Genomic DNA, 24,087 nt, shown 5'->3' with positions numbered 1-24,087 from the left:
AGGTAATGCCATAGACTGGAAATCATAAACAAGAAGTGTCAGCAGGGTTCAGACTGAGCCCTGCTCTGGGAAGCCAGGATGGTTCATGGTGACCAAGCTCAGTCTGGAGAGCTGTGGGTCATTTTGGCCAAGGCAGAAAGCGAGTTTGCAGTGAATTTTCCCAGTTTTCTGTGAACTGCAGCAGTGCTCAGCAGGGGATCCTGGCACTGGGTTGTGTGTTGATCTGCAGTGTGAGCAGTGGAGCAGCAGCTCTGTGTCATGCCTGTGCGGGCACCTGCAGCTCCTTGGTGCTGGACATGGGATGGTGGGAGAGCCTCTGGTGGCAGAGCTGCCCTGTGCCTGCATGAGGGGCCAGGGTAAAGGATGAGGCTCTTGCTTGAGCCTGCTGCCAGCATGGGGGTGACATGCTTCCCACCTGGATGTGAGCAGTAGGGTGGAAGGGCCTTCCCTTCAACCAGGCGTGGGAACCCGACTTTCATTTTGATGCATAATTCTTGATTTTCTGTGGTAGTTCAAGTAATTCAGGTTAGTATAGATATAATTTAGAGCCTGTTTTTAAAAAGCAAACAAAAAAAGTGCAAAAATCCATTCTGTCATGCACTTGAAGGGTTTCAACTTTTCTCTGCAAGATCAGCCTTGGGACCAACATTTCTGAAAAACACCTTTTAAGCCAGAATGCACAGTCTCCTGGGAGAGCAGGAGGCATGATGTGCTATCCTGAAGTGCTGTCCCTTGCATTACTGTGTCCACTTCAGTGGATCTGCAGGTCTGATTTTCCCCTGATGTGCATCTTATGCCATCAGTGTTTGGCAGCATACATCAGACTGGTCTTTTTTGTGTGTCTATAACTGAGCATCCCACACTCTTGGATCCCTGAGTGGTCCATGTGGATGTTCCTCCTACCCAAGGAGCCTGATTGCATCAGAAACATGGTCATTGTCTTGAGCTGCAAGTGGTTCAAGGCTTAAATGGTCCTTCTTTGGGGACCTTTTCTGTGACCTTTCAATTTTTCTGGGTGAGGAAATCCAGTATCTCTTAAGAATCACACTCTTCAATTCATTGTAAAACATATTTTTCCAAGAGGAGGATATGTGGAATGATGTGTTTCATACTAGAGGTGATATTGATAGCATGGCATAGAATTATTTTCTTTTTTTTTTTTTGGTACTATAACCCAAGTTGGGAAACATTCATATCTTGAATACTATAAAGAGGTGAGTTAATATTAATATTAATAATCTTACAGTTTGTTCCTTTGGTTTTTTATGTAACAGTTTGCCATTTATCAGGAAAATATCTCCCCCACTTCTCCATAGGGAACGCTTTCAGCATTTTTTCTCTTAATGTATCTGTGTCAGTTGATGCAGATGGAGAATAAGGTTATGAAATTTTGCTTTGGAAATGGCCCAAGGTGACATTAAGTTCTTAAAATGTCAGATTGTAAGATTTTGCTTTTTGTCTTCAAAAATGGTTAAAAGAAGGGGGTTCACTGTAAAGCATCTCAGCAGTGCTTCAAATTGTAGCATCCCAGCTTGTGATCCTCACGTGGAGTCACTTTGTGAAGTCAGAAGAGCATAGTCGTGACCTGCATTTTGTGTGAGATCACGAGCTGTAAATACACAGCCTGTTGGTGCCTTGGGTGTTGGTTCAGGTTGGTGGGCAGACCCATCCCAAGTGTGGCTGGGATGGATGGATGGATGCAAGGGACACAAAGTTGTGTAATGGTACCTGCAATGGAATAGCTGGACTTACATTTTAAAATGTACTCTTCATTGTGAAGCTGAAGGGTTCTTTGAAAGCATTTTTATGTTGCACTTTGTGGGTAATCAAACAATGCATCTTTGGGCAGAGTGTAGGTTGGAATTCCCAATCTACCAGGCAATCCTTCTATGCTTCTTTTTTCAACCTTCCCCTTTTAATTGGAGTTCCAGGAATGAATTGATTTTCAGGATGAAGAACGGTGGGGTGATAAATGGTTCTTGCCTCCATCCAGTTTTCCTCAAGTACTCAGTATTTGGATGTGCACGTGTGTTTGTCTGGTCACAGACTGGGGGAGCATCTGCAAAGTGCCCTGTCCTCATTAATCATGTCCCAGCCATAGCTGCTTTTTCTTTATCTGGGAGCAAAAGCCCCAGCTCTGGGGACTGCCTGGGATGTTGGCCAAGCCTGTGAAGCCCTCAAAAACAGCCAGGTTACTCCAAAAACTTGCTGAGTTGGGAGGAAAAGGCACAGCAGCCTTCAATTTTTTTTTTTTAATTCTGTGTTTCTTTGGTAAATAATTGGTTTTGTTTATTTATCTTTTATAAGGGCATACATATTATGGGCAGTTGATAGAAGAGATTGTTAACTGGTGTCCTTCCATAATTCCTTAAAGCAAACCAAGTTCATGTTTCCTCACTGATACAAAACACAAGTCCTGTTGACTTGGAACTCCCTGATTTTGCCACCCTCACTGCTATGTCACATTCAGTCTACAGCTCTTCTAAAATTTCGTGCCTAAGAACAGGAAGCCAATGAGTGGTTCTGGAGGTGGTTTGAGCTGATTCATCAGCTGGATGTTATTGCAGGGGACAATCTGGGCCTCATCATGTCCTCTTCCTTCTTCTAGGGTGGTGCTGAGCCTGCTTGGGCTCACTAAATTAGGAGAAATGCAATCCTTCATGGTAGCTGAGATACTCATGGCAGCAAACTGCTGCCTTTCAGGAGATACACCTGCAACCGTTTGCTGGAGAATTTATTGAAAAACAGAAAAGTTGAATTGTTCTCTTTTTTTTTTCCCTTTTTTATTCTGTGCTGGGTAACATTGACCTTGATAAGCAGTCTCTCTATCTGAAGATACTCTTCTGCATGGGGATGTAACAAAGCTGTTTTGGGATGCTCACCTTGTGTTTAGGTGGGGATTTTGGTGTTGGCAAACTGAGCACATACTGCTCAGTGCCTGGTGGCAGGAGCACCAGACATGAATGCCCCAGTTGCATTCTTGCCCATAATAAAGTCACTGCTGGAGCTTACTGCAGTGATCATGAGTTTTAACAGGTCCCTTACTGCATTTAACTCACATGGCTGGGTTGTAATGAACATGTTAGAATGTAAAAAACTCAGCCCTTTCCTTCAATTAAAATACAGGCACAGAAAACATCCCTTGTTTTTAGAAATGGGCCATTGCACTTGGGACTCTTTAACATTCAAAATTTAGCAGGTGGGACTCCTTCTCTCTTCCTCACGTATTTTTCAACTAATGAGGAACAAGTCTCTTAACTCTTTTTGTGTGTTTATTAATCATTTGGGGTCTCTCTATTGCAGGGCACACTTTTCTCATTGCTGGTTTCCTACAGCTGGTGCTGACAGGTTCTTGCAGCCCTTGGAGAGGAGCCGTGGTGCTGCTCAGGGTGCTGCTCTCGTGCTGGGGGTTTTGCCTTGTTTGCTCACAGCTGCCATGTGCTCAGTCCTGCTGTTTCTGTGAGTGATTCAACTCTCCTTATGAGCAAGTGATGGAGGTAGTTCTTGTCAAGGGATGGGCAAGATGAATATGTTTTTTGAGTGCTGTCCCATGACTTGAACATTCTGGATCCACTTCAGGGCTTTGCAGCCAGTTTACTGCTTGACCTTCAGTGAGCTGTTAAGGGCAAGACCTAAACTGTTGGTGACCAAACACTCTGGACAGTCTGCAAGGAAGGTCCTCCAATTTGAGGGGGAAGCAGAGTAGAGTGAACTGGAGTGATGTTCTTTCCAGCAGGCAGCATCCTCAGTCTGAAAGATCTAGCACATTTTAAGGTTAGAGTCCAGGGAACTGGAAAGTTACTTTTTCAGGCATGTGCTGGGCACAAGTGTTTGAATTTCATCTGCCTCTCAAACAGGGCAGCAATGAGACAGTGTCTTCTTACATTGGGGGGTGGAAGGTACTGAGGTTCCTCCATACCACAAAGGAAGATGCGTAGAATGAGCATTAATCATCTGCTGTTGGTTTATGTGTTAAAATCTGACTTGATGTAAAAACATCACTTGTGCAAGATGCTGGTCAGTCACTGCATGGGCCACGAGTCCTGCTGCCATCCAGCTGGCCTTGGAGGCAGATGGTGGGAGTGCTGTGGCTGGTGAGGTATATGAGACATGGGGAGAGATATAAGAGAAAGAAAGCAAAAAAACTAAGTTTTCGCTTGTTGGCCAGTGAGGACTGCTGGGCTCATCTCCCAGGAGAGCTGAGCAAAGTACATATTGACACATCCCTGTTGGGGCCTGGAGAAAAAGCCCTGCTGGTGCTCAGGCACAGCACAGCGAGGGGCTGGGTTGGTGGGACAAGCCTCATGTCTCTGGGAACAGAAATCCATCTCTGTTTGCGTGCTCCTATTTTACAGGTAGTTGGTTTATGGAGAAAACAGTTAGCTCGAGGATTTTGGGCAGGTGTTTTTGCTGTAGAGAAATTGGTTTTACAGGCATTTCCCATGTCATATAGTTACAGAGTGACTGAGATTGGCTGCTTAATCAGTGGGATGGGAGTTTTTTTGGGAGATTCAGATCCTTTTCTGAAATGTTTTCATCAGCTCAGGGAATTGGGTCAGACCTTCTTCAGCTTCAGTTCATTTAACAGGGGGGGAGGTTAGGGAATATTTCATTTCCTAGCCCTCCCCATCACTAAAAACACACTAGAAGCAAGGACAAGGTGATTCAGATTTCTTTTTCCACGAACTGACAGATTTCAAGTGCAGCTTCATCTGAAAGCCTGTCTGCAGACTTCCAGTTGCCTTGTACCAATTTGCATGCTGGGTTTTGTAGCAACGAAAACACATTGCAGAGACACCAGATTTTTGTGGGGGTGTCCCCAGGAGCCAGCTTAGCCTGAGTTGTGCTAAGGTAATGGTGCATCTTTCCTGCAGAGAAGGCAATTTTGATTGTTATCCCAAGGGAAGAAGTTTTGGTTCAAAGTAGATTTGGTATGTGAGGTGACTAACATGATCAAAGTGAGTGGAATTTTATTTCAAATAAACATGTGGTTCTCCTAATCAGCCCTTTAAAGAGAACATCTGGGAAAATAATGGGGCACACTTTGTCAGGGTTTTGTACATTTAATTATTCACTTGATTTTTCCCTTTTAAATATCTGATGTCGCTTCCGCTGTTTGAGGGTAGATAGGACTTTATTGACACAATTAGCAAAACAAATGATTATCACACCTTTTCCTTAACCCTGTCCTATTTGATCTAATTGCTTGCACTTTCATTACTCCTTTGCTTGGTTACATTACACACAATGTTATCACCTTCCTGTGCTTCTGCAGCTAAAACAAGTGAAAAAGCCTCTTTTGGCTCTCAGCTGCTCTCTGCTGTTTTCTTTTTACAGATGAACTAGAAAGCAATGTTGGACAATGAGTTATTTGAGTTTCCTTTCAGCACTTGCTGGGCATTATATCCGGGCCTGGCACTTGCCTGTGTTTATATGACAGCTTTCATATTTTAAAACAACAAACAACAATCCCAGCAACTCTTACTTCCAGCACAATTAGTAAGATCAGATTAAAAAAACTGAAAAAACAAACAAGCCAAACCCCCCAGATCATGATGGGTTTATATACATCAAATACTAGAATCTTTATGACTAATTCCTCGGGTATTTTGAGCCGATTTGCTGGGATGTGTCTATTTTCTCTGAAAGTGGAGGTGGGAAGTGTGGCTCTGTCTGGTTGGAGCCACACTGGGCTGTGGCACTGAAGGGCTGGTGTTTCTGCTGTGTCACTGATGGGTTGTGCCAGACCTTGCTGTGGGTTGCTGAGGGTGTGATGCTCCTGATGCTGGACAGACATTTTCCACTGGAGTCAGGAGGGCAGATGGTGCTTCTGACCTGCTGCCCTACAACCCTTTCCATCCTTCTCTTCCCTGACACTGAAAATACCTCATTAGATTTAGAAGGTGTGGAAAAAAAACAGAGGGAAGGAAAACTCTCTCCTTTCACCTGAGAAAAGAAAAGTAAGAGTTTTGGAAAGATTTGTTGGTTAGGTGAGAACTTATTTCAGTTGCTTCTCTTTTCTCATCACCTAGAACCAATGGGGCATCTGGAGATGGTGCTCCATGCTGTGCCTATGCTCACTGTTACATTAATTTAAATAAATCATGCAAATTGAAAAAAATCACAAACAAACCCCTACAACCTTCCTTCTGTACAAAAATAAATCAAAAGATAGGAGTTTCTGTGGGGATAAACCTTGTCCCATGGTAAGAGCTGTTGTGTAATGGTCTGTCCCTTTCTTCTCTCTGAAGGTCCCAACCCCATGCAACCCACTGATCTGGAATAACGTTTGGAGTCTGTCAGTCTGGTCCTTTTCGTAGCTCAGAGGATTTTTAGGAGCATGAGGAGCATGGGATCCATGGACACATGGACCCACAGAACCCTCTGGAGAATGCTGGCTGTGGATGAAAGCATCTGGAAGTTTCTACTGTCTTTCTACCCTGTTTTTTCCCTGGGTCACTCTATGTGATTTGTTGCCGTGCCCTGAGGATTATAGCATACAGTCACTTACTGGAATACCTCCCCATGCATCTTCTTGAAATGGAGCCATTGCTATACCCAGCTGGAAGATATGCTCTCTTCTCCCAGAGCTGTTCCAGTGCAGCAGCACTCCTGTCCAGCAGGTATGTAAATGGTTTTCTCATTGACTGCACAGTTTCCTTTCTTGATCTTCAGTTAAGTTGTTTTTTTTTTTTCCCTTACTAGTTTCTGCTAAAGGTAAGAACTTCCAGAGTCCCTGGTGCCATACTCTGAAGGTGGTTTTGCTTTTTATTGGGACAGACCCAGTTTGAGATGCAGGTTCTCGTGGAGCAGTGGTTTCAGCTTCTGAAGGTTTTGATGACCAGCCATAGCCTCGTACATGAGGAAAGGATGGATCTGATGCTCTTTGTTCCTCCACCTGGATCATCCAAGACTCTTGGGCAGCTGTGTTTGTAACCCACAGCTACCATCAGCCATGTGTGGATCAGCTTATCAGGTTTCATTGTCTCATTTCAAAAAAGATGACTCAAGTGTTAAATCTAGTTTTTCTCGTCTTCGTTCAACGGAATTTCTGTTGAAGAACTTAATTTTAAGGATGGCTTACCCCATAAAAAAGGAGATGCCTTTAGCTCTAAAATTAAGCTATTCCTTTTCCATATAGATGTGTATAACTCAACAGCACTAGTGATAGCAACCAAATTTGCATTTTTAGAGTAATTTACAATGAATTAAATGTTTTTGTGAAGGTGGCAGTCTTTTTTCCCCATTCTTTCTATCAGAGAATTGAATCATTGTTTTGGTGTCTGTGGGTGTCAATTTGCTGTGAAAATAATTTCTTTCTGGCACTTGTGCTGGTTTGGTCAAGTGCTCAGGTGTGCTGGTGTGTTGAATATATCTCTCCATCCACAGGGTAGACAAAAAAAGTCTCTAACATTTCTTTTTACTGAAGGAAAAGGGCTGAAAATGCTTTGCTGTACATTTATTCTTCATTCCCCTCAGCATTTGTGAGGCATTAAAAGTTTCACCATCTTGCTTTGTAAGCACACTTTTGCATCAAAGGAAGGAAATTAGGTGGATAGAGCATGTTTAGTGGGAAACATAATCAGTTGCCTCACGCTTCAGTTTGACTGTGACTTGTAGGCCAGATGGAGATGGTAGAAAAAGATTGGGGATAAAGAGGTTTTTTTTGTTTATCAGTGAGCAAGGTCAGGTGCTTGCTGTGCATGTGGAAGATGCTGGAGCTATCAGCAGGTATTTGGATTTGGAGGTGGAGGGCAGCATCCTGCCAGGCTGGAGGGGATGGTCCATGGGTCCATGCAGTGTGTTCAGAGTTTCTCCTGTAGCACTTGCTGCAGGCTCAGCCCAGCAGGGCCAGACCCTCTTCCCTGCTCACATGGACTTGGTGCTCTGCTGCAGAGACCTGCTCTGGAACCAGCTCTTCATTTGCAGGTAGTTTTCCTTCCTTAACCTGAATTTGCAGTTTTTGCATCACAGAAATCCCCAGTGTTTTATTAAGTAGCTCCTAAAAACTTCTAAATGGACTAAGAAAGACACATCACTTGCAGTTGTTCTGTTTATCTACAATTAAAGCAAACAGCACTGATACTGATACTTAAAATCCTTTTTTTCCCTTTTTTTCTTTTTGTGGTCAGCTGTTTGATAAAGGCATTGCAAACCAGATCTCCCCTTGTTGCTGTAAATGTGAAAAGGTCCTTTGTCAGCAGCACATTGCAGTGGAATGTGCTTTATCTTTTATAAGTAACTGGGAGTGAATGAGGCATCAGTTGCTCTGCTCTGGTGCTGCCAGGCCCTTTGGTGCTTCTGGACACTGAACAAAACCTGCCTGTGACCTGGATAACCCAGAACAGCCCCAGGGTGCTTGACCTCTGCGTTGTAGGGTCTGCACTCCCAGCAAGCAAGGAAAAAAACCATGGTGGATGTACCCTGAATTTTGTGTTCTGCATTGCCCCTTGCAGTGACTCCCTAGTCACACAGAGTCTGGCAGGCACATGGCACACCCGGGTACCTGGGGGTGGCCCAAGAATTAGAGCTTGGCTGGGAGTGATGTTTCAGTTGTAAATGTGCAGCTGTCCTTTACAGGGAGGAAGAATCATCTCAGGTTTTCTTCAGAGCAGGTTTCACCCTGCATAGATGTGGGGCAGCTTCAGAGGGTAAGTAGTTTAAGGGCTTTGCTGTTGGTCAGTGTGAGCATCCAGGCAGGGGGGCTGCCAGCTGCTTCCCTAGGTGCTAATTAAGAGATGAACCCCATTAGCATTCAAGGTTTTTGCTGGTAAAGTAGTAAAAGTTTGCTTTGAGTGAGGTTGCAGATCCTTGGATCAAAATGTCTTGTAGGGGGTTGGTCTGTGCACAGATGCATGTTATTAATAATAATAAAAGAAGAACCAGAAAGCTTCTATTTGGCTGCTTGTGAGAGCTGTGTATGTGGGTGTGTTTCAAAAGCACATAACTGATTATAAAAATCACTGATGGTCTAGTTGCTGTTAAGGATGGTTGGATGACAGTGAAAAGCAGCCCTGGCACATTGCAGGGATGTTCTTGTCATGACTAACCCCTCTCACTCTCACCCCAGTGGAATTTTTCAGTGCCCAGCACAGACCAGCACTGAAATTGCAGGTTTGCAGAAGTTTTTAAATCTCTCCCCAGCTGGCAGCAAATTAAGGAATTGCAAGTATTTATTGGTTTAAGGATAAAATATAACCTTAAAGCTATAAAAAATTTTGACAATGAGGCTTTTTTAAGGGAGTCTTACTTTCTTTATGGTTTTGTGAGTCAAATGTGTTGAAGACTGACAGAGGAAGAGGTTTTAATCTGCAGGTGCTGTCTCTTGCTTGATGGTTTCCTGCTTCTAAAATTACTTCCAGGTTTTTTGGAATTGGGGCTGAAGCTGGTTTCAGTTTTCAGTTTGTGGGCAGCCTCACCACTTCAGCAGGCTGGATTTGTGAGGGTTGGGGGCAGCAAATGCTAGTGCTTTTAAAGGTTCTTGTTTTGGCTGCCAAACGTCCATTTGCCACTTTTGAAATATTTACAGCTGAATCTTTGGATTCACATCTTCCTTTGCTCGAGGAAAATGCTGAAGCTGGCAATGCTGAAATTGTGCTTTGATCTTTCTTCCCCTGTCTTGCTTGGGGAGTTTGGAGGAGAGCGTGCCCAGGGTGAAGGATGTTGATCCACCTGTCCTCATCCTGCACGAGCTGACTTTTGCTCATTGTGCAGCAGTGAAAGTTCAACACAATCAAAGCAAATTAATGGTGGATCTGAGTCCTGAGTTTATGCAAAGAACATCAATCCCTTTTGCAGCTTGCATTTTCTCTCCTTAAGGGCTGTGCCTCCTTTGGGACACTTATTAATGACTGCCATTTGTGCCCTAACTTTGTGCCCTTACTGCAGGGCAGGTAATTGGAGGTACATTAGGCCATATTTCTGTTTATTTATATAAGTAAATAAATATTTCTATATTTTAAAATTTCTGGAATAATCCTTTTAGTATGCCTTTAATGATTCTCTATTGATTGCTTTATGGCCTTGCTTGGAATTTTGTATTAACCAAGGCATCCCTGTCATTACTTTCAGAATAAAAATCTATCTTTATGTGTGATCTTTACTTCTCCATGAGAGCCTGCATCTGAATGTGCTGACTTACTGTGCCAAGTAAATGCTGAACTATCTGCTGACTTACTGTGCTCTTCAGGTGTCAAAGAAGCAGTGACCTATCACAATACATATTGTTAATGCCAGCAAGAAATCAAGAGGTGTCTGCTCAGCTTCTGAATCCTCTGTGCTGCTTTGAGGGTTCTGTGCAGAGCTGAAGGTGTGGACAGGCTGTTTTCTTGTGCTCCCAGCTGCTGGGCAGTGTTATGTGGATTAGCACTGAGGAGCTCTCAGTGAAATTTGTCTCACGCCACGAAAATGTAAAGCCTCCAAAGCTGGCTGGCATCCCAGGGCTGTGAGAGGCCCTTGGAGGGAGTCTTGGTAAAGGTGGCAGGATTTGCACTGTCCCAAAGCTGTGAACAGGGCATGATCTGAAGAGTTTCTGATTAAACTTCAGTCATCTCCAAACTGATTTGGTTGCTTACCTAGGGCAGCAGGCAAAAACTGCTGAGCAGGAGCAGCTGCTGTGGGGCCAGTCTGCCACCATGGGAGGGCATCTGCCTGATCTTCTCATCCAGCTGTCTGGAGCCCAGCTCAGAAACACAAAATGCCATTTTGGGCAATATTTTATTCTCAGGGTGTTTCCTGAGCTGGAATCAAACCCAGTCTCCTGTTTTTTCTCTAGCACTGTTTTGGGTATCCTGTGATTTTACTGGCTCTGCTTTTGCAAGGTACCATCATTGTGCTGCCTTCTCTTTATTTTTGCAGTGTCAAAGGCAGGAGGTCAGATTAGAGACCTGAGGTTCCAGCAGCAGAAATGAGGTCTGAATGTGTACAACGAAAAAAAAGGTCCCTGTATTTATAACAATTATTGTAGATGAGTTAGGGGATGAGGCACAGCTGCATTCCAGCCCTGGTGCCTGTGGACAGTGGATCTCTTACTGTCCCAATTTGAAGTGTATCTCCAGCCCAGGCTCAGTAGCCCAGTTTGCCTGGCTGGGCGCATTCCCTGGAGAGCTGAGTGATGCTGGAGACCCTGCACTGCCCTGGCTTGGCCCCCTCCACAGTTTGGATGTGGCCTCCTGGCCCTGGCAGCATTCTTGTGGCACATGGATGCAGAATTGCCATCATGCTCCCCACTGGCACCATCTCTTGGCTTCCATTTCTTTTTGCAAAGAGCAGCCCTTGGTGGTGGCCTCTGTGCAGTTTTATCCAGGGCTCCATTTGCATCACCATCAGGTGGTTTTCATTTGATCTTTGCCCTGCTTAAAAATTGGATTCTGAGGTACTAGGAAGAGAAGTAATTCCCCAGATAAGCATTTTTCCCGTTCTTCTGTAGTTCATGGGGGAGCTGGCTTACCCTGCCTCTGGATGACTAAGGAGGAAATTCTTTTTTGGTTAGGATAATGCTGACAGTTCACTGGAATTTTTTTTATCATGGGTTTATCACTTCCTCCCTATGAATTCTTAACTCTTATGTGCAGGGTTGGAAAGAAAATAGTGGTGACCACAAGTTATGGAATTTGCCTTTTGTGGAAAAGATTCTGAACAGGTAAATGATGCTGTCAGGTTTGCCACAGTTTATGTGGAGGATTTGCTTCATATCCAGTTATTTAAACAGGCTAGGTAAGAGTCATGAATATTCTAGCAGCTATCACCTTTCAAATGTGTTTTTTTAATGTTGGAGTTAATTAATGCTCGTATCTCTTGAATATAAGTGAGTGTAAGGTGGCTCATCTTTCAGGTGGGGAGGGGGTTTGCATTTATCACGTCTCTCAGAGATGGCAGGGTCAGAGTCGAGTTTAGGTGCAAGGGGTCACCTTGTTAATCTCCCTACCTCCCTTTTTTTGTAGAAGGGATGTGAATGTGTGTCTCTAGAGAAGGCACATGGAGTTTGGCCAGAGAGATTCTGCCTTTGGTTAAACGTGTGTGTTCTTGCAGTGTTTGCTTCCTGGTGATGCTCAGTGATTGCACTGTTGATCCTTCTGCAAAGGCTTGACACTGCTGCTGAAAAGCTTTGACACTGCAAAGCATTGTTTACTTATGAAAGTGTTACTATATTTTGAATATCTATTATTCATCTCTTGTGCTGAAAGTGACATTATGTCATAAAATTGCTCTTAGATTTCAGAGCTTTGAGGAAAAGCTGTTTTTTTGTCCCAGACTCTCTGTGACAGTACTGGAAAGTGCCTTACCCTTTGTATCTTTGTATACCCCTTTTATGAATTGTGAGTGACAGCAGGAAAGTATGAAAGAGTGCAGAGGAGCTGGTTTTGATGTTTATAAAGGGCTTTGATAAAAGATGCAGCACATAGACTTCATATTATTTCCTATTTTTAACTTCTTTGGAGCATAAAGTGCTCAGATCCAATATTTATGTAAAAAGGGAAAGAGGGGGGCTGTATTTCTTCTTTATTTTCCTCTTTATTTTTCTTTTTAGAGCCAGGTGAGTTAAAATAGAAAAATGTCTCTCTTCTATGCTCTAATAAAATTTTCTTCCATGAAGCATCAGTAAAGCCAACTCCATTGTGTTGAATGTGTGGATGATGCTGGAGGAGACCAGCTGCAGTTTTGAAGGCTCTTTGTTTGCATGTTTGTGCCTTCAACCTCCCAGCCATGGCTGGCTCCAGTGGACCCAGCAGCCATGGTGATGTGTGTGGTGATTCCAACAATGGGGAAGCACAGTCAGAGAAATAAAACATGGAAAAGTCAGATCACAGTAGAGGCATCTGTCTGATAAGTAGATTTGCTTGCAGAGATGCAGGGCTGTGTGCTGGCTGAGTAATTGCAGTTTTCCTGATGAAAGTGCTTGTCATTATTTCCAGCTTTCTTGTTGCAGTCTCCTCTTTAGTCTTGTCTGCCAGTGTGGCTGGTTTTTGGTGGGCTTCTGTACTCCTGCATATTCCCATACATGTAACACATGAGGAGACATCGTGGCACTTTGCTGTGTGTGTGTGCATAGGCACATCTGCATAGAAAATACATGTGAGGGTGAGTGCTTGTGTGACACTGGAAAATTTCCATGTTTGTTCCTCCATCCATGCACAGCCCTTTACACTGGATATCAAGACTCCTGATGAGTGTGCAAACCTGTCCTTGAGATCCACCTGATGACAAAAGTCATCCTCTTGCTTGAAACACCACGTTCTGCTTTATTTGGGATAAATACCTTGAAGCACCCTGTGCAAGGGCAGATAAGTCCTGCAGTCCCTTGGAGAACCCTAGGATGGAGCAACATTGCTGAGTCCCATCTTGCTGCAGTGGAAGAATTCATCTTGATAGGATAGGCACAGCAACCTCTGTCAGTGGGAGTTTTGAGTTTTTCAGCAGTCATCCTGTTCAAAGCAGGTGCAAAGCAAGTTTGAAGTAGCTGAACTTTAGCAAAGACATCCCAACCTCTCACCTGTCTGAAGAGAGTAAACACTTTCTGCTCTGTTCTTCATGCAAGAGCTTGTATGTGAAACCATTAAAAAAAAGGGAAACATACTGCAAGTGTGTTTGCTTGGGTGTTGTCTCCTGGCCTCTGCTGTCCCTCTGAAAGATTGCCAGGCTGGACACTGAGGTCTACAGGGTGATGTTCATTTGGGATATATTGGTATAGAACTGTGCTGCTTGCATCTTGTGTGCTCCTTTAGTCCCCAATTTCATTCCAAAAGGACGACTCTGGTCACACATGATTAAAGGGGATGAAGCATGATCTTATTTTTTTCTTGCCTCACCCATGAAACTGGTGAGGTTACCCATGGTAATACCATATGTAAGCAGCTGACTTAAGTAGCTTATGGCAGTAGTGTGTTGGCTTATACAGGTGTTTTTTCAGCTTCTGACAGGCTGTTCAGTTAGGCAGAAAGCTGGGGTATCCTTAGTTCTTTTGTAAAGTGTGGGAGGACGTTTTTGCTCCATTGGAGTTGGACCCTGTGGTAAATTGGAAAAGCTGTTGCTGTGCCCAGCAGAGATGGGTCAGGGTAGAACTTGTCAAGCTGAAGTGACAGACATTGACTGTGCCCCACCTGTGGCACTGGTGTTGGGCTGTTGTCTCTGTGCCTTGGTGCCTGCTGTTCAGTGTATTGGATGCTTCAATTGCATTTCCAGCAGCAATCCACGTGCCTAGCTCTGGAGCACAGTGGGGGCCCCCCAAAACCTGGGGCTCTGTGTCACTGGGCAGAGCTGTGCCAAAGTGTCTGATGAAACTCGGACCTGGGTTGGCAAGAGCTGCTTGTGGTTCCTTTTCTTTTGAAAGAAGCTGGGAAAAGCTCCCTGAAACAGCCAGTGGAGAATAAAAGATCTGGTAAGTCTCAGTGTCCCCTCTGTGGTGTTTTCAGGCTCTTCTGTAATCAGCTGTCATTTCAGGATCTGGGCATATTGGACCTCAGGGAGTATGGATTGAAACTTAAACAAACTGTGATTCTTCTATAAATATTTAGCTCACACTGTTTAGGAGCTGCTGGGAGTTGGAGACAAAAAACAGTTTAAAGTTCATGACTGTCTGGAAGAGCTATCAGAGGAAGGCACTTGGTCACCAGATTGCCTGGCATATAGGTTTTGAATAGCTAATCCTCTTTTTTTTTTCTCTTTGAGGAAGAGGATGTGTTTAAGCATCCTTTGGAGAGGCATAAGGTTGCATTTTTCCAGTGCTTATATGGCTGCAGTGGGGACTCATCAAGGAGGTTTTCTTGAAGGGAAGACCTGGTATGGAGTAAATGGAGGTGCACCCTGACCATACACATCTTTGCAAATTTGGAGTGGTGTCATCTGAAGTTCATACATCTGCATGGGAGGGGGGATGTGTCTCCAAGTGTGTGCTTTTGTCTGGTCACCTTGATACCAGGACAGAGGCTTGTGCCTGGGCTGGCTGCTCCTGAAGGAGGTGGGGTCCCTGGTGGGGCTTGTGTAGACAGCACAGATCTTGGGCTGCCACACTGTTCCTGCTCTTGCAAAAACCTTGATAGTGGGGTACACCTATCTCTGCCAGCATTTTTTTGTCTCTTAAATATGGAGATAATATACTTTTTTTCACTTTGCAGAGCTCTTTAAAGAATAGGAAAGAATGAAATGTGCTGATAAGGAAGGTATTGGTAGCCGAGACAGGCAGAGGCATACAGGCTTTGAATAAACAGGGAACTTCACCATGCACAAGAGTCTGGGGTTACTGATTAAAAAGAAGAGAAAATAATTGATTATTTTCTCTCTCCCTCTGTCTTGCTCTCTGTCTTGCTCTCTGTCTTGCTCTTCTAACACAAAGTACTTGCAATTGAACTAGATGATGGTTGTAGATCCCTTCCAGCTATCCTATCCTGTCATGTCCTGTCCTGTCCTGTCCCACTAATGTAACAGTAAACATGAAATGTTTGCCATGCCCTGTGAAACATTTTACAACTGTTTGCACCACCCCTGCTCCTGATTACAGCATCCTGGGTCTTTCTGTACCAGGATGATTGGTGTGCCCTGTCCTTGTGGTCAGCTGCTTTACCTGGAAGATTAATGGCAGAGGAGAAAACGTGAGGGAAGGACAGATAAGAAAAACGCAAATTTCTCATTTGTCAGATTGTTGAAACTACTTCTGAGGTTTGAGAGAAAATGTCAGTATTTGAGTTGGAGGTGGTGGCAAGCTTCATGGTTTTTCTCTTTCAGTAGTTTCTTTTAGTGTCCTTCCTAATTTAAGAGAAGGTGTTTAAATTATTAATGTTTTAGCACTGAAGCAGAGGGATTCCAAAGCCTTTGGCAAATCTCTGCTAAAGCATCTATCTTAAAAAAGAGCCTCATGTTTTTTTCTGACTCCATCTTTGACTGAAGCTCCCCTTCTGTGAGAAGCACTGAATCTACAGAGGTGGACAAAGAACTTGATTTATGTAGAAGGTAATTTTCTCCAGTGGTGTTTGGCCAGAAAACATAAGGATGATAATGATTTTTATTTTTTTGGCATAGCCTTTGCAGATCTCTGTGCTTCTGCCATGGGTGACTGCCAGCACACTCCGTGATGCTCAGGTGCTGCCTGTGAGAGATGGGTACCCTTATTTGATCTTTCTGGCTGCAACATCCTGGAGATGAGAGGCAGCTGAGACTTCAGACACTCACCAAAGCTATAGTTAGAGCTCAGGCCTTCCATTAGATTTGCCACACATTTTCCTTCTTATTCCCTTTAGGTATTTGTCCTGATTTTGTACCAAATCTCCTTCTTGCTGTTTGAATTGAAGAATGAAGTATTATAACTCTGGCTTGGGGCAGCTGTCCAAGGGATATATTGGGATACACTTGGCCTTTGAAAACAAGGGCTTCAGTCTCCAGCTCTGTCAGTCCTTCTGGCTCCTGGAAGTTTTTCTTCCAAATGGTTATTTCAAACCTCAGAGAAGAAGTTTGTGTTTTTTCAGAGCGATGATTAATACCATTTTTACGCTTCATTGCAAAATGCCACACAATGAATGAGACCAGCAGGGTGGTGGTTTATGGGTGGGAGGAAAAAAAATCAAACAAACACTTTCAAATGCTGTTTTGGAAGAGTGATGTGTGTGTGCATGTTTTATAATCTGCTGTGAACTCTGGGGTTACATTCCTATTAAAAAGGAAAGGGGGAAAAACCTTCATCTTTGGAAAGAATGTCAGAAATAGTTGAGAAACAGAATAATTGCAGTCTTTTTTGTGGATCAGTGAAAGCGAAGGATTGGGATGCATTTGGCTTTGCAGTTAAAAAGTCACAGAATGGTAGAAGCTGGAAGGGACCCATGCAGGTGGCAGGTAGCTACAGCCAGTTGCCCAGGACTGTGTCCAGATGGCTTTTGCACATCTCCACAGATGGGGACTCCACAGCCTTCCTGAGCAAGCCTGGTCACCCTCATGGCAAAATAAGCCATAGTGCTTGGTATTGCAGCACATTGGCCATAGGATCCTGCTCATTACTGCTGCATCTGGAAACTTTGTGGGGGTTTGTGATGTTGGGACAGACTGTGTTGAGCACATGGGGAACATGGGCTGCAGCTGAACCCCATGGCTCGGGCTTGGCAGTGCTTGGTTGGGACTTGGGAGAGTTGGGCTTGGGCAGAAATGGTCCCTTCAGCTGTGTGCAGGGAATCTTGCTGCCTGATGGCCACGTCTGGGAGCTTGTGATCCCTCTGATTGGGTTTTGAGGCTGTGCTTATAGCTGAGCCTTCAGCCAATTCTGCTGTCTTTTGCTACCCTTCCCTTGACACTATGTGCCTATTCCCAACAGGTGAGTCACTTTGCCACAGGAATCTGGGACTCATTTATCAGCATAAAATGAGGCTAATTACACCTTTGAAGTGTTCAGCATCAGTGATGCTGCAGCATCAGGTGCTTCCCCAGAAAACCCTGTGTTGGTGGCAAACCTTGGGGAAAAGAGGCTCAGGGGTTTCTTGTGGCTGTGTGCCTAATGTGTCCCCATCGCAGGGACAGAGAGGATGCTAATGCATGTGGGAGGGCACTGATCCCCTATGGACACATTGGGGTCAGCACACATTTGCTTCCTGGTGGCTTCATGTGCATCACTCACACATGGAAAACAAGCAAAGCCTAAGACTACACTCAGCCTTGACTTGGTCCTTGTTTCCTCCTGTCTTCCATCCATGAAGAACAGTAGCCCTTGTTTGTTGCTCTGGATGCATTGTTTTTTCTCTAAGCCATGTTCTTTTCATCCCGTTTTTGTTGCTGATAAGTGATGGGAATAGCAGCAGTGAGATGATGACTCCCAGTGAACACTCCCACTGTCCACAGATGTGTCCCATATAGCCCTTGTGCCAGTGACAAGTATTTTCTCATTAAAAATAGACCACAGACAATGCCACTTCCCGAGGACTGTGATTTATCATTTAATAACAAGTGGTTACTCATTTCCTTTGGAAAACTTTCTGGAAGTGTTATTTTTCTTTTTCCCTTGCTTCCTTGTTTTTTAATTTCCTTCAAAACCCTTCATTACCCATCAGAGCCACTGTGTCTGTTAAATGAAGTGTTCCCTTTTCAAGTGGAAATCATATTTATGATTTAAAGTTAATAAAAATAACAACTTTTAACCCGTGCGCCATTAGCTTTTCTTTTTAAGTGCCTGCAGCCCTAAAGTCTTAGCTCAGCCATGGGAAATAGCAACAGGGAGCTGGATAGGTAAGACTTGAAAAATTGTAATGCTGATCCTAAATGGGGAATGCATGATTTGCTTGACCTGACTTTAAAGAAAATTTCAAGTAACTTTAGAACTCATATTGTTTAGAGTTGTCAGCCCTTAGCTGTGATGCCTCCTGATGTGCCAAGTTCTCTTGAAGGATGGAGAGTTTGCAGAAGTGCTAGGCAGTCTCATACAAAGTCTGGTATTTTAGTGACTACTTTGCTGACTGTACAGTAGTTCTTGAGAAAATCCCAACAGCTCAGGAAACAAACTTGGGAAATGTGCTGAAGATGGAATCATTGTAATTTGGTACTTAAGAAGCTAAAAGCAATAGTTCTCTGTTGGATGAGGAAGTTATTTTCAGGGTCAGTAGCAGATCAGTTGGTAGACTGCAGATGATACAGAAGATGAAATGCAACCAGGGACATTACAAGTACTTCAGGTCATAACATCTCTTACAGTTGCCTTAATGAGCTGCAAGGTAGTTTAAAGATAAGAAAAATAAATTCAATAAAAACAAGTGCAAAGCAGCACTCTTGGAAAATGGATGCACGCACCCAAAATGAGCAGTAACTCTCATATGAGCAGGTTGGCTACAGAAAGCTCACTACTACTGTGAGCTGCAGTGAATCACAAGCTGGTTGTGAATTGCAGTCAGATGCTGTTACAAGACAGGTAGATCTTGAATAGCCCAGACAAAAAATGGCAAAGGTAATAATTCCAGCTCTTCAATCTTTGTTGTTCTGTAAAACCTTGTTTTGAACACAGCATCCAGTCTCAGCCCCTCTGATTTAAATACAAAAGCAGGCAGCTTGGGAAGATGAAGCTTCTGTTTGGGAAAATTTACTTACGAGGAATAGCTGGAAGATTTGCATATGTTAAACCTAGGGGGGAAAAAAACCAACCCTACAGCCCACAGGTGTAAGGCTGTGGTTTGATGACATGCTTCTTCAGCAGTAGTTTTGGGGCTGAGTATCTCTGCTCTCTTGGTATTGATTGTGCTGCAGCTCATTGTGTGATCAGTTGTGTAGCCACAACTTGTGTCCACACTGTGAGCTGGGACAAGGAACATCTCTTAGTATAGAAAAAGCTGAAGTGTCTCCAAATTTATTTCAGAGTATGGCCACACAGACAACAGATGGCATGCGAGACAAAGGAGGGCAAGGAGAGGATTGTGAGCACTTGCTAGAGTTGAGACTTGAAGGGAGCAGAGCAGATTTGAGACATCCAGGAAGGTGGTGTGAAGAGTGCAGCACACAATGTCTGTCCATGTCTGAAGACAGGACTAGACAAAAATTGCATACAGGGAATTCCTTCTCTGGACACGGTCTTCCAGTGCATCGTCTCCATCATGCAGTGGGATATTTCTCAAAGTGTAGGTTCCAACTGACATTCCTCAAAGTGTGGGTTCCAGCTCCTGGTGGTGGTGGTGGTAAAGGAGAATGAGTGGTGCTGGAGCTGACCCAAAAGGTATTAGAAACCTCTTTGTTAGCAGCACAGCAGCCCCTCTGGACTCAAGTGGTGCCCGTCGCTGGGAGCTGCAGCCGAGTCCCTGCTCTTGGCAGGGCTGTGGCAGGGTTGCCTTGGAGAGCAGCACAGAGACAAGCCAAGAGAGGCTTCAGGGCTTGGTGAATGTTTGACTTCCCTCCCAGCCCAGCATTTCTGCAGTTCTTGCATCCAGATTTTGGCATGACTTCTACCCCATCAGTCCTGCTGAGGCTGAGTGTCTCAACACCTCCTGATGTTCTGTATCCAAATTTCTGTCATTACTGCATTGCACTTGGCTTTTGAGCTCTTGGGAGTAGTTTGGTTGACCACAAACTGGTCACTCTGTGCTGTGATGTAAGCTGATGATTTCCTCTGCTGTGGATGCTAAACCAAATACGCCTGCGACTGCTGCCTGACGGAGATGTTACCGGGCTGGTGTTGGAGCTGATGGAATGTGCTGGGGCTGTGCAAGCCTTAGTGATTCAGGCTGATGCTTAGGTTTGTGATGGAATGCTAAATGCCTGGTCTGTTCTGTCCAACCAGCTCTACCCCTAGGGAAAAAAGGGGGTTTACTGCAAGAAGAAAGGATGTTCTGGTATTGGTTGGTTGATAATGAGAGCACAGAGCATCAAAGCTGAAACAGTATGTGCTGGGTTTTGAAATCACTGGAGGATATTGAAGTGCCTTGAAGAGGAAGATCACAGATAGGCAGACCTACAGGATATGCCTGGTTGATTCTTTGTAGGCTGCAGAGCTTTCCACTGTTGTTTGCAGAGTTCCCTTGCCTTGCTGCATCTCTTCAAGGCGAGGGAACAGCTCTGCATAGCTCAAAGCACAGTGTCTGTGTCCCCAGTCTTGGAGAATATAGATGTGAGCCTTGCTAGGAAGATCTGTGCTTCAGTTCCAATCTTGTTAATGCTAAAATTCCTCTGGGAAAAAAAAAAAAATAAAGCTTACTATGTTTGCTTGTGACATGCTTGACATATTGGTGCTGAATCTGACTTGTGCTGATCTCAGTTGCTTAAAAACTAAAAGAAGCTTGGTAATTTGTCTTAAAAAGGGTACAGATAAAGTGGAGAAAACAAGTAGTTTACTAATCATTGCCTTTTCCAGACTGATAGGCTGGGGCTTACTCTGGGAAGAAGTCAAATCCCCAGACAGTTCCATATAATATCACCAGATGGAGGAGTGACCACCCCATGAAGCTAACTGCTGGGGGGCTGGTGTGGCAGGACTGGTGATAGTGGAGCTGCAGAGCTCTTCAGTAGGGTCAGCAAAGTTGTAGTGGCATCTCAGGGATGTGTCTTTGGACACACAGAAATCCCATCTTTTGCAAAGCACAGTGGATGATTGGGTGATGCTGAAGGCTCTGCCCTGCATTGCCAAAACCCCAGAGTGCTGTACAGGTGACTCAACAGCATCAACTCTAAATGAGGAACTGCAGAGTCTAGCAACTGCTGGACTTCAGAGGACAAGGTAAAAGGTAGGACTACAAAGACACTGGCAAAAAGGATTTTTAAAGTGTTATTAAGGAAGACAAACTAATAACAACTAACTTCCTCTTTAGAAGTCCCTTTTCAAGGAACAAATCTGTTATGTTAATAACAGTGGAGAATATAATTATATGTAAGGATGAAGTCTTGGCTTTGGTGACTTCACAGGACTTGTACTTCATGGAAAGAGATGTTCTTGGAAGCCAGTCTAGAAGTACAGTCATGGCAGGAGGAGTAGCCAGAGGAGATGTTTAATGTTATTTTTCCCTTGATGCATTTGTTCCAGGGCTGTTGGTACTGCAGGGCATTCTGAGCAGGTGGATACCAAACAGCATTTGTGACCAGATGGGTCATCCATTCTCTGGTCAGTTTTGCTGTAAGAGCACCTCTCAGGCAGGATCAGCACCTCTCCTGGATGGTACCCACAGAGAGCTGTGTGGCTCGTCCTGGTGTGTGCAGGACTGCCATAGCTTTGCTTTCACCTGCTCTTCTCTCCACATGCTTGCTTGGGGTGCTGAAAGCAGGGAGCCTCAACAGAGCACACCACTGGCTCTTTTCCTCATCATTGTCCCCAGTTTTCTGTTCAATTCCCTCCAGCTCTGTGGCTGGGGGAGGCTGAGACCACGGTGAAGCCTTGCCCTGGCATCTTCCTCCTCCTCTCTTCTGTCCTGCCTTTCCCTCTCTCTCTGGCTGCAGGCTTGCTCTAAGCAACTTTGGCTCCTGTCCCAGGAACAATCTCTCAACACACACAAACCAGGAAGGCTAAAATAACACTTTAAAATTGTTAAATAAATAGCGATGGAGCTCTGCTTAAATGGGAAACACAGCTTAATTTGTTAAAGGCTTTTTGTCCTCCCCTGGACAGGGATTCAGCTGAGCGTGTGCATGTGTGTGTGTAGCATTTCTTGTAGCTTGTAAGCTGCATCTCGTGGCCCCAAGTGGGCAGAGAGGGTTATGTGAGTCTGAGTTACTAAACACTTACAGTAAAAGTGTAGTCATCCTGAACCTCAGCCAAAGAACTGGAGGTTTTGTAAGGCTTTTTTTTTTTTTTTTTTTCACGTTTTCCTTTCTCCCCCTGCAGGATGCTGCTGCGTCACTTGCATTCTTCCCGGCCCAGCAGTAACTCTTTCCAGACTGCCAGCAGCAGTCCAGGCACTTACATCCTGCTCCCTTCCCTCTCTCCAAGAGCTTTGCACATCCCCTCTCCCTCAGCAGAGGAGCTGCTGCCAGCTCAGACAGAGGTGCCTATCTTCCTGAAACATGAAAAACACTCATTTCTCTCTTGCACCTTTTCAAAACTGGAGCAAAAATAGGATAGCAGTTAATACATATGAGAGAGTGAGAATGGGAGGCGCTGGATAAGCATTTGTAAAATATCCAGGGGAAGTGGATGCCGGCAAAGGCTCTGCTGAGTGGGAGTGGGTGTACCAAAATGTGTGTCAGGATGAGAAATGCATTTCTTGGGAAGAACATGGAGAACTGGCTGCGTCCCAGCACACAGCTCCCTCCTGGGGCTCATCCTGTGGGAGCTCTCTGCATGTTTTTTTAAACACATGGAGTATCCTTGGTCCATTCTTCAGAGTAAAAACTAATCTGTGTTTTGGGAGAGAGTTGTTTCTCATTAACTCTCAGAATGGGGAAAAAAATAACCTCCACTCCCTGTAGTGGGAATTGCACAAGTCAAAATTTTACATTCCCTTGTCCAGACTCCAAAGTCATTCCTGGAAGGATGAGTTGTGGGTCAGAGAGGAGCTGTGCCCTCCTGCTACACCTGCTGTGAGAGCTGCCAGTCTGGCTGTCAGTCTGAATGCATGATGAGAGCAGAGTAAAACTGCAGTCATGGCCTGAGCAGGGATACCCAAAATTACCATCAAAAGGAAAGGAGGGAGTTGTCCAAATACAGCCTGCAAACCTTTAATTCTATGTGACAGTGATACCCTGAGCCAGGTAATCTCCAGCATCAGTGTTGCTGCAGTGATGGAAGCAGCTGATTCTGTGGGAAGACAAAGGTTTGATGGAAGGTATAATAATCTATCTTAGATTTTAATTTTCCCTTTTCATCCCAAATGTAAGAAGAGTTTCCTCCACTTTGAACGGGTCTTTTTATGTTCTCTTTTTATAATTGGGTAGAAATAAATCGTGTTTCTTCAGTATATAAAATGAATCTGGCAGCCTGGTTTTGTACTTCAGCCTCCCAAAGAAACAAGCATGCATAAAGCAAGAAGATACACTGCCTACTAAAATGTCCCACTTATTAAAAAGCCCATGATAAAATCCTCTGTGAACATCCTGTTTCAGCTCTGTAATAAAACTCACTGGTCAATTAATGGTGGATCTCCTGTTCCCATGGAGAAAGGCAGTTGCAGACTTAAGAGATTGCTGTGGGAAAGGGGGAAAAAATAAAATTAAAAAGATCCAGTCTTGGTCTTGCAAACAAAGGTTGCCTTGGATTGCAGTCACATGTTGCAGTTCAGCTGATCTCGCTCGTGCCAAAAGGGGAAAGATTTCTAGTACTTGCCTGAGCCCCACTGAACTGGTTTAGGGAATTAATTAGAAGAAAATTACTCACCTTTTGTGTTTTTTCCTATCTAGTTTCCTCTTAGATTCAACTGCCCTGCCTTGCCTCCCAAGGTTGGGGGCCGGGGCAGCTGGAACAGGTTATGTGGCCATTGATTTGAAATTACACCACAGGCAGATGTCTTCTGGCTTTTCCCAACTAGGGAAGAAGTCTCTAGGTACCCAAATCTGGGATACTGCTGAGTCCTAGCCCTGGTGGCTTAGTTGCATCAGCAATATTGGGGCAGAAGCACCTGAAAGAACCTTCTGGGGTCAATGGCAATCCCCAGGCACATCAGATGAACTGATAAGCTGGTGTGATAAGCTCACCGTGCATATGTCTGCATTCAC

The 24,087-nt window shown here is 44.4% G+C and overlaps 1 long non-coding RNA gene across 1 annotated transcript in view; it reads left to right on the top strand.

Annotated features, from left to right (window-relative positions):
- Positions 1–3,302: 3,302 nt before the first annotated feature.
- LOC306799429 overlaps positions 3,303–24,087 on the top strand; it is a 95,007-nt gene continuing 74,222 nt past the window's right edge. Inside the window, exons 1-3 of the long non-coding RNA XR_013773597.1 lie at positions 3,303–3,409; positions 4,169–4,355; positions 6,252–6,623. This is a non-coding gene — a long non-coding RNA (uncharacterized lncRNA). The remainder of the gene's footprint in view (positions 3,410–4,168; positions 4,356–6,251; positions 6,624–24,087) is intronic.

This window comes from Erithacus rubecula (genome assembly GCF_903797595.1).
Source record: "Erithacus rubecula genome assembly, chromosome: 3".
In the NCBI taxonomy this organism is placed as follows: domain Eukaryota; kingdom Metazoa; phylum Chordata; class Aves; order Passeriformes; family Muscicapidae; genus Erithacus; species Erithacus rubecula.
This window is presented reverse-complemented; position numbering and strand designations above follow the sequence as displayed.